The sequence below is a fragment of the Cervus canadensis genome, chromosome 15 (genome assembly GCF_019320065.1).
Source record: "Cervus canadensis isolate Bull #8, Minnesota chromosome 15, ASM1932006v1, whole genome shotgun sequence".
In the NCBI taxonomy this organism is placed as follows: domain Eukaryota; kingdom Metazoa; phylum Chordata; class Mammalia; order Artiodactyla; family Cervidae; genus Cervus; species Cervus canadensis.
In genome coordinates, this window is record NC_057400.1 from 6,804,043 (window position 1) to 6,818,003 (window position 13,961).

The 13,961-nt window shown below is 46.1% G+C and overlaps 1 protein-coding gene and 1 non-coding gene across 5 annotated transcripts in view; both read right to left on the bottom strand.

Moving 5' to 3' along the window:
- The window catches only part of RALB (RAS like proto-oncogene B), a 70,235-nt gene that overhangs the window by 22,665 nt on the left and 33,609 nt on the right, over positions 1 to 13,961 (bottom strand). The window lies entirely within an intron of this gene.
- Positions 1,149 to 1,339, bottom strand: LOC122454097. The gene has a single exon (XR_006273312.1). It is a non-coding gene; the product is annotated as a U2 spliceosomal RNA (small nuclear RNA).

Genomic DNA, 13,961 nt, shown 5'->3' on the forward strand with positions numbered 1-13,961 from the left:
TGTTATGAGGACGGGGTGGTCTCTACTGCACCCCAGGCCCCTGGGCTACCACGGTCCTAAGTCTTTCTTAGGCTGGAAGAAAACAAATTGGTAGGTAGAGTCCAGATGAAAAATATAGTACCTTGTCTGTATCATAGGGTTGTCATAAAAATCAAATGAGAATTTGAACATTCAGGAACAAATTTACTCCTCAGTCCTCATAAAATTCCAGCGTCCTGGGTCACACGGCGCACAAACGTGCACAGCGAGTGATCCAGCATCCACACGTGCCAGGAACTGCATTTAGCACTTTTTCTGCAGACAGTGACCTGGATGTTACTCACAGGCCACCATCAGAATATTTCAGTCTCTCAGAACATTATTCATGTTTTTAATCCTTGAGATGATCAAAATGGGAGAGAATCCTAAACCTGGGGCACTTTAAGCACCAAAATAATTACGGGCAGTAAGGAAAGCAGACACTAAAAAATGAGGAATTCACGAATCCACACCTATAAAAAATATTAAACCAGGGAGACAGAAGGGCTCCCCCTTAGGGAAGAATGCCAACAGCAGGCAAATAAACATAGGGGTGGGGAAGTGGGAAAAAAAAAACAAAAAATCAACATTGTGCAGCTATCAGAGTAAAGACTGATTCAGGCAAGAATCATTCAGTCAGTCAGTTCAGTCGCTCAGTCGTGTCCAACTCCTTGCGACCCCATGAATCGCAGCATGCCAGGCCTCCCTGCCATCACTAACTCCCGGAGTTTTCTCAAACTCATGCCCATTGAGTCGGTGATGCCATCCAGCCATCTCATCCTCTGTCGTCCCCTTCTCCTTCTGCCCCCAATCCCTCCCAGCATCAGGGTCTTTTCCAATGAGTCAACTCTTCGCATGAGGTGGCCAAACTATTGGAGTTTCATCTTCAACATCAGTCCTTCCAATGAACACCCAGGACTGATCTCCTTTAGGATGGACTGGTTGGATCTCCTTGCAGTCCAAGGGACTCTCAAGAGTCTTCTCCACACCACAGTTCAAAAGCATCAAATTCTTCGGCGCTCAGCTTTCCTCACAGTCCAACTCTCCACACCATGAACCATGACACTGACCCAAAGTAAGCTTTTTTTTTTTTTTTTTTTTTTTTTGAGACAAAGTTTATTCCCCCCAAAGGGAGGTGCACCGTTCCTGGAAGTACTGCAATACCAGGTCGATGCGTGGAGTGGACGGAGCAAGCTCCTATTCCAACTCCTAATTCCAAAAATCCATTTAATATATTGTCCTCGGATAGAGGACGTATCAGATATTAAACTGATAAGAACAGATACTACACTTGATCTTAGCCAAAAGGCCGAGAAGCGATATGTCTCTGCTTTTTAATATGCTGTCTAGGTTGGTCATAACTTTCCTTCCGAGGAGTAAGCGTCTTTTAATTTCATGGCTGCAATCACCATCTGCAGTGATTTTGGAGCCCCCCAAAATAAAGTCTGACACACAAGAATCATTAGTAGATGCTAAATCTAAAGGGGAGACTGAGATGAGGAACAGGATATTTGCACGGTCTCAGAGTGTCTCCACTGATTACTTATGGGTCAGACTCTGCACTTTAGTCAGCAGCACTATTCTAAGTGTCGAGACAACTCCCAACTGTTCATACCACTTCCTGTTACAATCCAAATTAGGAACGACCTGATCTAAATTAGCTCAGGAAGGCCCCTCCCCCTGAAACAGCATTCTCAGATATGAAGGAGCACAGGAAACAGATAGATTTGGCAGGGACAGTAAATGCTGAAAATGAAAAAAGAAGAGTGCAGTGATGCCGTCTATGCAGGCAACATCATTTCCATTAACACTGAAAATCCTATTTTTCAGCATCTAACATCTATTATTACATCTAACACAAATTATTACATCATTGTGACAAAATGAAGATGTGGGTGTGCGTGGGAATAGGAATTGACAGCGCTGAGTCCCTACATCACTGTCTTTTTAATGATATGACACAAACTTCGGGTAATCTGTAAACAGTCTCACACACACTCCCTGGACAGAGAGGTAGGTAGCATCTTGTCCATGTGTGTGTCTCCAGGGCCTACAGAGAATCAGAGACCTAGAGATGCCCAGAGAAGGAATAAAGAATGAATGAACGATAAGAGAAGAGCTCTAAAATATAAAAATGAGGACACATTTTAAACAATTTTCTGTAGTAAAAGTACATTTCTCATCTACCTGTCCAGGAAACATTGGCTCAAATGTGACGTCGTGAACACTGACTCTAGAAGGTAAGCAAGTAAAGCAGCAGCCCTCCCCAGAGAGTTTTATTATAGTTTAGCAATAAATGCTGTTACCTACAGAAATCATAATTTTTAAATGCACACATGTGCACATGTACACATATATGCTCAGCAGCCAATCTGAAGAGACGAGTCAAAGATGAATAATTATAGATCAGAAAGATAACAACTGCAATAGATTGAAACATATCTAGTTTGTTCACAATGATATTATACCAAAAAGCACCTTATTCATCACTTTTGGAGGACTAGTAAACAAGTCATTATTTTTAAAACTGGTAAAGGAAAAGAGTTAAAAATGTATCTTGCTTCTCTCATACCAACTGTACCAAATAATAGATGAAGTGAAGATTCCCTTAACAAAATATTCTAACTAATCAAGAACAATAAAATTTGGGATATCACCACTTTGCAACTCTTCATGAGTTAAGAAATCAAGGTATCAGGGGGAATTCCCTGATGGTCCAGTGGTTAGGACTCTGTGCTTTCACTGACAAGAGTGCAGGTTTGATCCCTGAAAAGGGAATTAAAATCTCACAGGCTGTGTGATGCAGCCAAAAAAAGGAAAAGAAGTTCAGTATCAGTGGCTGCTAACATTACAAAAAAGATACAACTTGACACTTTGAGAAAGACACATAACCATGAAAGATGTAGTCTTTCAAAAAAAAAAAAAAAACTTCTAAATCTAACTACTGAATTACTGGAAGTGCAGGACACAGATGAACATGCTGAATATACCACAGACACGCCATCGGCAACACAGAAGCTGTAGAAGCTCTATGCAATAAGCCACCCAGTTTTGTCAACAAAGTGCAAGAAAAAAAGATGAAGAGGGAACCTGTAAATTATGAGACCTAAGAGTCATATCAGCTGATTAAAATATATGGACCTATTTGGATCCCAAGTTGAACACACACACACAATAAGAAGACTAGAGAATTCTGAACATTTGGCTGGATTGGATAATACTAAGAAATTATTATTTTTTAAAAAAAATTTCAAGTGACTTCATTACAAATGAAGCTAAATGGAATATGGAATTTGTTTCAAAGTTATCAATGGGAAGAGAGTGAGTAGGGATGTAGAGGAAATAAGATTAGCCATAAATTGGTCAGAAACTGTTGAAGCTGATTGATAAACACAAGGTAGTTCATTATATTAGTCTTTGCCCTTTTGTTTATATTTGAAAATTTCCACACTAAACAGCTTTTTAAAATAATGAGGACAAAAATATAGGTGCCTGGGTCCCACTCCCCTAGAGATTCCAAATTAGGCACACAGAAACCTACGTTCTCTCTGTCCAGGTGATTCCAGTTCACACGTAGATTGAAAACCTTCCCATTAGGCTGACTTCTTTGAGAACAGAGTCTGTATGTTGTTTACTGCAATATCACCCATTACCTATCACAGAAAGCATATTTAAATACCAAGTGAATGAACTAAGATTGGAGCCAATTTGTCACCTTAAATTCTACAACTAGAATACTCATCTGGGTGGAACCGACCTGGAATTCCTACTTTCTAATACTGTTAGCTGACAATCTCACAGTTAACAGTATGCTACCACTTTTGTTTTTTCAAGGGTCATGGTTCATTGCTATCTTAAGAAAATAGATTCACTTTTCAGAAACTGATTCAAAATTATTTTCCTGGTTTTTCTAGTATCCTGGTGGAGATGAGAAATACCATCACTCAGCTCTTCGATGTCATCCCTAGAGATGATCTTGTTTTTCATTCAGCCCATCAAATGAATTCTTTTCCTCTTCATATTCACCACCTAACCAGAGAATCTTATTCACCATAGACTTGTCTATTGAACGTCTGTTCTTCAAATTCAAGTACTAATAATCATCTCCATATATTCACTTTGCAGTTGTAAAGCCTACAGAAATAGAGGATCCCTGAGTAAATAACAAAGAAAGTTTTTAAAAGACTGTCTTGGGAAAGTATAGAAGTTTACCAAGGATAGGGCAAAATCATGAAGGTTTAGAACAAATGCTCACTTCCAAATAATGAAATAAATTTAAAGAAACAAAGTGATTCTGATTTGGAAAATCCTTCTTGAATTTTCACAATTAGAATAGAGAAGAAGAGACTTCCCTGGTGGTCCAGTGGTTGAGAATCCGCCTTCTAATGCAGGGTACATAGGTTCAGTCCCTGGGTGGGGAACTTAAGATCTCACAGGCTGTGGGACAACTAAGCCCACACACCGCAAGGAGACAGCCCACGTGCCGTAAAGAGAAGCCCCTGGAGACCCAGCAGGGCCAAAAAAGAAAGAACAGACAGAAACTCGACAAACCAGGAAACGTGTGTTTTAATACTTTATCAAATTCTGTCAATACCTACATTTTAATTTTTACTAAATCAGGTCTGGAACATTATTAGCACTTACAGCAACATTTTGGAATCCTACCTTAAATCATCCATAAAGACAAATGGATAAGCCATGTTACATCATAAATTCCAATTCATGTTTCAATTTTTGATGGATACACTCTCAGAACTAAATTATTTAGTTTCTTAATGATCGTCTGCTTATCAATCTTTATATTGAGGGGGAAAAAAGTACAAATTGCTTCATCTTCTCTCAACAAAACCTAGAAATTCAATTCAGGGCAGTATTGTAAAGATTTGCTTACACACTCAAATCTTGCATATGACACGTGTGGTGGGAGAACGTGTCTACGGCAAGACTGCACGTCTCCAGATGCAGTGTTGTCAAACCACACACTTAATCACACACATTAATCATATGTGTACTTTCACATGCTATTGTTTCTTGCCATAAACCACTAAACTTCTCCAAAGCTCTCCCAACTCTCCTCCAAAATAAAAAAGCAGAGGACTGCTTACAATAACACATTAAGAATAGCAGGCCCTTTGCATAATCTCCAAAATATTCAAACATCTCATACAACTCAACAACAACAATGAACAACCCAATCAAAAAATGTGCAAAAGATCTTAATAGACATTTCTGCAAAGAAGACACACTAAGGCACATGAAAAGATGCTCAGTGTCACTAATTATCAGAAAAATGCAAGTCAAAACTACATGAGATACCACCTTACACAGGTCAAAACAACCGTCATCAAAAACTCTACGAACATAAATGCTAGAGAGGGTGTGCAGAAAGGGAAGCCCCCTGTACTGGTGGTGGGGATGCAAACAGATGCAGCTAGTATGGAGGTCCCTTAAAAGTCTATAGACAGAGCTACCATGTGATCCAGCAGTCCTGGCCCTGGGCGTATATCCCAGCAAAACTTTGATTTGAAACAATCCATGCAGCCCCTATGTTCACGGCAGCACTGTTCATGATAGCCAAGACATGGAAGCAATCTAAACGTCCCTTAGCAGATGAGTGGACAAAGAAGATGGTGCACACATACAATGGAATACTACTCAGCCATAAAAAGCAAAATAATGCCATCTGCAGCAACATGGATGCAAGTAGAGATTATCATACTAAATGAAAAAGGCAGATACCATATAATATCACTTATACGTGGAATCTAAAATATGGCATAAATGAACCTAACTACAAAAGAGAAACAGACTCACAGGTTGCCGTGGTGGGGAGAGGGAGAAAGCTGGACTGCAAGTTTGGGGTTAGCAGATGCAAACTATTACAGGAATGTGTGTGTGTATATATACACATGTGTGTGTGTGTGTGTGTGTGTGTGTGTGTGTGTACATGGCAAAAGTACATGTGGTAAAATGAATTTTAAGAAGATTTCACTACGTAACACACAACATACACAATTAAAGTACTGTCTGCCTACATCCTTTTCTAGAGACAGCTCCCCTCCACCATCCTCATGGCTATTCCAGGAGGACAGGGCTGAGGGAGATAAGGTCTCCGTGTTAGTATCTGGCCCCAGCCTGGGGGAGAAGCTGATTCCAAGGAGGGCGCCTGACCCAAGTCTGGCTGGGAGGCTGAGAAGGCTGGGTCCATGGCGGCTGCAGCTGGCAGAGGAGCCCTGGGGCAGAGGTGGGAGAGAAGCAGGACCCACTGAGGCCCTTCAAACCCTGCACTGCTCCTTCCAAAAGGAGGGCAGTCTCCCAGCTGGGGTTTGGGAATGTCAGTCATCCGATTTTTTATGAGGCACCAGAAATCTGCGTTTTTATATGCAATGTCCTTTTTTCAACGTTAGTAACTCAAATCTATTTTTAAAAGCACTGTGAGCAAACAAAGCATGTCTGCAGGCCACTCAGTTTCACAAACTGACAGCTGTCCTTTTGGCCAAGTAGCAGAAGCTGATCTACAGCAAGAAAGAGGGACAGAGCCGCACACGGCGAGAAACACCGGCCAGTCCCAGCAGCAGCCGGGGTGGCGGCTCCAGCCAGGCCTGAGCCCTGCACATCCCCTGCTCCTTCCTGTGGCTTCATGTTCTGAGCACCCTCCCAGTATACCCTCCTCTGGGAAAGCGGGGGAGGCGTAAGTGAGGAGTTTGGGGTTAACATATATACACTACTATCCATAAAACAGGTAACGAACAAGGACCTACTGTTCCAGCACAAGGGAACTCAACTCAATATCCTGCAATCATCTATAATGGAAAAGAATCTTCAAAAGAACACACACACACACCCGAATCACTCTGTTGTACACCTGAAACTAACATGACAAGGTAAATCAATTATGCCTCAATCAGAAGGAAAAAAAGCCCTCTGTGGCGTGAGGCTGCCTACCTGGCATTTCTGTCCCTTCTTGCCCAAGGCTCCAGGGGACAGCACACAGAGCTTGGAAGTGTACAAACAACTCAAGTCCAGAACAGATCCAGGCAGGGTCAGGGGAAAATACACAAGAACACTTCCTCCCGAAGGAATAAAGCATGAACTCCAACATCAGCTCCGCTGAAGGAGCTTCCAGGGAATCCCAACACTCTGCCCCTGTATGTCAGGACTCTTGTCCACGATGACAGATGCCCCCAGGTGAAAGCAGCTTAAGCAAAAAGTCTTGAATTGGCTCACAGAGCTGATGTTCAGGAACAGAGCTCGCTCCAGGGACCCAGACAGCAACTCTGGGATCCAAACTTTCTCTGCTGCTGGTCCCCCCAACCACCGCAGCAGCCCCCACCCCCAGATCCCTCGCCGTCAATGCTCAGACCCGATGCCTCCTCCTGTGGTTTTCCACAGACACCTCATGTGCTCAGAGAGGCCTCCCGGACCTCACAGCCCCCACTTCTGCTCTTTACATCTTTCGTCGCCCTGACTGCAGCCTGCAGTTCCTTTTTTTTTTTTTCTACTTCCTTGTTTTTTGCTGTTTATCCCACTACAGGTGAAGCTCCATGAGGCTGGCCCCAGGGCTGTGTTTTCCCCCTCATATCCCGCCACTGTAGGGGTATTTCCCTTTATCATCAAAGAAAGCATGCTGCAACCTAAATAACATGAATTTTACCCAAACTACGGTCATCATGGGAGAAGGAAATGGCAACCCACTCCAGTATTCTTGCCTGGAGAATCCCTATGGACAGAGGAGCCTGGTGGGTTACAGTCCATGGCATTGAAAAGCGTCGAACATGACTGAGCGGCTCACGCTACGTAATTATGGTCAGCATGAAATCTAGCACATGGCATATATATGACATTTGGGGATTCATCCATATCTTATTTCTGATACTTATAGTCAAAAGCCTAAAAACTGTAAGCCACTACTTCCTTATTTTAAAAACAAAGGTTGACAAATGAATAATACTAATATATTGTCTCAGGTTTGAGAAGCTGCCACTAAAAATTTTTAATCTCTTAAGGCTGTTATTTCAGTCTCTTTGAGCTTATTCTGAGACTGCTGTTATTACTGATGAGATACCCACAAAACAGATTCCAGCCCCAGGTAAAGTAAGTTCATTCATTTGACAAGTCTACACGTAAACAAAAACCTGTAGCCTCAGTGGTTGGGTGTTTTAATCCAATATGCAAACTCCATACAATTATACCAGAGATACTCTAAAAATTAGAGCACCTAGTTTTTATAGGAATCTCATCATTTCACCCACTGCTTTAAATGAGGATTTATGGTCACTTGATTGCTATCTGACTGGCAGTGACCTTTCTGACTGGCCATCTCTTATATGACTTTGCCTCTTAGAAGGGAGCCAGGGTCCCTGCAGGGGACAACTGAACCTGGATGGTCAGGTGACGGGAACAGCAGGACAGTGGCTCTGAGCTCCAGGGACTGCTGGTCACCCAGCCAAGGGTCTCTACAACCACAGATTCATAAGGGCCACTGCTCAGCCTCCAGTAAATCTTTCCGGCGAATGAAGATGCTCAGACTGGACCTCTCTGGTTGGTAAGTTTGTACTGTCTTATTGCTTTTCATGATACAGGGATTCCAGGAGTGATAATCCTGGCAGGAAACAACTGAAGTCTGAGTCTTTCTGTAGTCTCAGCCTTTCCCACATGGACTGATTCAGAGAAGGAAATTCTGTGTCCCCTCCCTGTGTGTGGCTGCTACAGCCATTAGCACCGGGGAACAGAATATTTTTATCTTCTCATACAGATAGACTCAGTTTCCATTTCTATGAAAATAAGGAAGTTGAATTCAATGATCTAAGTTCCTTTCCAATTTTTTGCAGTTTTTTTTTTTTTTCTTTTTCCTGGAATTAGGTCTGCAAAACAAATTAGTGCTCCCCTACACCTAAGGAAATTTCTTTTAGGTGTTTCTGTTGCCTAAAGCATATCTCTAATCTGTTCTCCTGCCTAAGGCAGTTGGGGGCAGGGCGGGGGGGGGTGGCAAACAAACAAAACTAAATAAAAACAAACTGAATTGACTAAAACAAAACCACCAGAAAGCTCTGAGTTGCTCCTTGTAAGCCTCTGGTCTGTACCTCTGGGCACAGGTTATTCCTTCCTCTTGATGAAAGGTCCACGTGAATATCTCCTCCACCACCCACCTCCCTGGACCCCAGGCCCCAGTGTAGCTGACCCTCCCAGTCCGAGTGGGCTCCCAGGCCCACCACCACCACCCACAGCTGCACTGAGATGAACAGTGTTTTCCTCCTGGGTCAGCTGCCGTGTGCCTGACACTTAGGAGACGCTCAGTCCTTGGTGGATTGAAAAAAGGCAAGTTCTCCATCTGGGTTAAGAGTCCTCAAAAGGACAAGTGGTAACTAGTAAGATCTGAAAAGTTAATTCCTTAAAGGGCGACGTTCGTGACCTACAAGCAAAACAAGGAACAAGGCGAGGTAATTTTCAAGCTCTGGTTTTTTTTTAAAGAATGTGTAATTACGTCTGAAATAAAGTCCTCTCCTACGAGACCCTCACTCCCAGTAAAATCTGGGCCTTGATGAAGGCCACCTATTTAGACAGACATAAATTTCTTCTACCGGCAAAGGAGTCACGAAAGCCACTTCACTCCCTGATGGCTGAATATCAAGTCTGGAACTAGCACACATGGCCCTGTCCTGAATGATGTACCCAATTAAGACCCTGTTTAAAGGTATGCTACCACCGTTCCCACTGCTGCATCATCTGCTGGCACATCACATGCACACAAGCAGAGCTGTGTGACCCGGAAGGCCACTGAACAGGTCAGTGCAGGGCTGGGAACAGCTGCCCACTGTCCTGCCTCGGGGTCCCCACGCTGAGCCCAACACTGTGTGGCTCCATGAGTGGACTGGGGTGGGCAAGAGAGACCCCAAATGTGGTGTGAAATCCTGGGACTGATGGATCAGGAAGCTCAACGAGACAGAAATGCACAGGCAAGAGTACAAGTTCTGAAGCAAACACCTGGGAGGAAATGCACAGTCCCTGGGACAGTCAGGGTCACCGAAATGAAAAGGAGACTAGTGGGGGCCAGACTAGGGGCCAGGGAGGAGGGGGTGAGCGTTTAATGGGCACAAGTCAAGGCTGTGGTTTTTCCAGTGGTCATTTATGGATGTGAGTTGGACTATAAAGAAAGCTGAGCACCAAAGAATTGATGCTTTTGAACTGTGGTGTTGGAGAAGACTCTTGAGAGTCCCCTGGACTGCAAGGAGATCCAACCAGTCCATCCTGAAGGAGATCAGTCCTGGGTGTTCATTGGAAGGACTGATGTTGAAGATGAAACTCCAATACTTTGGCCACCTGATGCAAAGAACTGAGTCATTGGAAAAGACCCTGATGCTGGGAAAGATTGAGGGCAGGAGGAGAAGTGGACAACAGAGGATGAGATGGTTGGATGGCATCACCGATTCAATGGACATGAGTTTGAGTAAACTCCGGGAGTTGGTGATGGACAGGGAGACCTGGCGTGCTGCGATTCATGGGGTTGCAAAGAGTCGGACACGACTGAGCAACTGAACTGAAGTTTCAGAAAGGGATGACAGAAATGTTTAGGAGAAAGAATACTGTTGATGACTGTACAATAATATGAATGTACTTAGTGCCACTGAACTATACACTTAAAAATTGTTAAAATGGTAATTTTTATGTATATTTTACCACAATTGTCTTTTTGTTGTTTGTTGTTGTAGCTATATACCAACTGCAGTGTGGATCAGGAGGAAAAAACTGCTCAGCTTGAGGTCTGAAGCCTGCCCCAAGGCAGTTAATGAGCTTGGTTAAGTCACCTTTTTCAGCCTCAGTCTAATGCATAAAATACACAGGAGATCTGTATCCTCAAGGTCATTATGAAAAAAACGAGAAAACACCTATCACGATACCTGGCTCTCAGTAAGCACTTTGCTTTCGGAATACCCCTCTGATATTCTAGAAAAGTCTTGAGAGAGAAATTGGCCAAGGAGCCGAAGCTACCCACGGCCGGGCATCACCATCATCAGTGTCCTCTCCTCTAACCGTCCGGCCCCAGCCTCTACCTACTAGCTCACCGGCTCACGTGCCTGCCTGCTGCCACCCCCGCCTCTGAACTCGGGCCCGCTGGACTCCTGCACCTTCCCAGGTGCCCCACCCCGCTGGGGGCCCGTTCTCCTCTTTCCCGGCTTGAGGCCCCAAGTCCCGCTGCAAACACGGTCTCCTCCCTCCCCAGCTCACGACGCTTTCCAGCACCCGCGCCTGGTGTGCAAATGCTGCTGGGGTGGGAAAGCAAGTCACGCGGCCAGCCTTGGGACGCGTCACCACACACCAGGAGCCAGCGTTCACGCCACATGCCCAGAAATCTCCCTGTGAGGCTCCCCAGGCCCTCCCCACGCCAGCGCTCCACCAGCGACCTGACCTTATTTCCCCAGGCAGAGGCCATGGAACACACCTGCCTCACGGCCCACCTCCAAATCTACAAGCACCAGCGCCTGTGCCCACTCCCTCCTCACCTCCTGCTCTCAGCAGAGGCCAGCCTTGCACGCAGATTTCGGACACTGTGCTGCCCCCCACCCCCACGCCCAAGAACATCATTCTGCCGTCACTCTGCCGTCATTCATCCTCTTTCTTCCGCGTCCTTAATCAGCCTTTACTCCCTACGGGGTCCCCTCCAACAGCACACAGACACATTCTGTTTAACCTGCATCCTAAACACCCCCGTGGTCCCCACCTGTCCCTCTAGGCAGTGACACAAGCTCTCCGTAGGCCTGGTGTCTGGACCGCTGCCTCTCAGGCAAACTGCCAGGGAGTCTTGTTCAAAGGCACATCGGAGGCAGCAGGTCTGGGGTGGAGCCCAGGCTTCTGCACTGCTGCCCCCCCAGATGCTGCTCCCGCCACAGACCCCACTCTGAACAGCAGAGCCCAGTGTTTCTTCCCTCACACCTTCGTGTACGAAATCCCTCCTAATCCGCCCCGGCACAGCTTCAAGGAGACCCGTCCCATCAAGGTCACCAATAAACTCCATGTTGCAAACTCCAATCAAAGCACTCCTTCCTCCTCTCCAATACTCTCCAGTTCTTTTAAATTAAGCTGTAGCAAGTGGAATAAAACTGTGCCCAGAAGGGGAAGGCCCCTGGTGGACCACCCACAGACCCCTCTCCATCCCCCTCGGGCCTCTGCACCCTGCACCTCTCACGGCAGCTGCTGCTCCTCCGGCAGAGGCTCCTCCAGGTGCTCCTTCCCTACCTGGCTTCCTAGTGTTAGCTGCCCCCAGAGCTCAGGCTCCCCCTCACCTCTCTAGACTCTCCCCTCGGGGATCCCATTTGTCTCAGCAGCTTCATCAGCAGCCCCCAACTCTCAGAACCCGGGCCAGAGTGCTCTCCTGACCTCCAGACTCACTCACTCCCCTCTGCCTTGTACTGCCTCTCCCAAGAATCTCAAACTTAACATTCCCAAAGTACAACTCTTGATTCCCTGCCATGTTAAAACCTACTCCTCCTCCATGGTTCCCCATATCCAGTCATATCCAGGTCTCATCACTAAAGCCAATACATGAGTCACCTTTGATTCCCCTTGTTCCTTCCCCAACTCAATTCACGACCAGCTCTATTGACTTCACCTCCAAAGCCACCTGCTTCCTCCACCTCCTCTGCCACAGTCCCGCCCGCCCACCAACCACTGGCCAGTCACAACCTCCCAGCTGGCCTCTCATCGCCACTTCAGCCCTCCGCAGCATCTTCTCCACACAGTCCCTGCTGTAAACAAAAGCCCCACAGGTGAACGTGTGTCTAGGCCCTTCAATGGCTCAGTGTGAATGAAATCCAAACTCTCCACCCACCAGGCCCCCAAGACCCGGAGGCACCTTCCAGCTGGTGTGCCTCCTTCCAGTTCGCAGGGCCTGCCAAGCGCTGCCCTGCAGGATCCCTCCCATACACTCTCCCCTTCTCATCCTGCTTTGAGAAGGACGGGAAGCAAGAAGAAACACAGCACTGTCAGGAAACTGAAGGAAGACCCTCGGCGCTGCCTGCAGAAGAGACGAGGCGGAGCCTGGCAGGAGATGAAGCTGGAGAGCACAGTGGGACCAGGAGCTCAGCAGTTTAGAGATATTAGACCTTCTGCCAAGAACGCAGAAAAGCCTTCCAAGTGTTACAAGCAAATGGGTGGCACAATTAGCCTTGCCTGCTGAGGTCCTTGCAGCTATAGGGTAGAAAAGCAGAGGGGCCCAGAGCTGATGAGGAGGGGCAGGGTGGAGCCAGCAGGCCTGGCCGGAGGGAATGGCAGTGGTCACGGGAAAGGTGACCAGACTTTAGAACTACTTTGGAGGCTATGATATTGCGAGTTATAAAGGATATATATTCGGTCATTCACATGACCTAATTAAAGTGCTCATGTGTGAAAGTGTTAGTCACTCAGTGGTATACAACTCTTTGCGACCCCATGGTTTGTAGCTCACTAGACACAGAATTTTTCTAGGGAAGAATACTGGAGTGGGTTGCCATTCCCTTCTCCAGGGGATCTCCCTGACCCAGGACTGAACCTGGGTCTCCTGCCTTGCAGGCAGATTCTTTACCAACGGGCCACCAGGGAAACCCATGCTCATGTGTAGTTGGTCTGTGTCCACAGTTCCTGGCTCACAGCTCCGACTCATGGAATTTCCTGAGTGACGAGAGCAGGGGGAGCATCTGTCGTTATGTCTGGTCCTGTCCTCAGTTCCGGAAACCAACTCAGAGGTATAAAGGTGAAATGGTCGCCTCATTGCTCACAACAAGTCCCTTATGACCACAACTGGCACACCTACAAGCTGATTTTGGGGCTCCTCCTCAGGACACCAGGGGAACTGACCTTGCAAAGATGGTTGGAACCTTCAGCCCCACCCCGATTTCTGGGGGGGGCTGGAGAGGGGGGTTGGAGGCTGAATCCACCACCAGCAGCTGATGATGTGATGAGCCATGCTT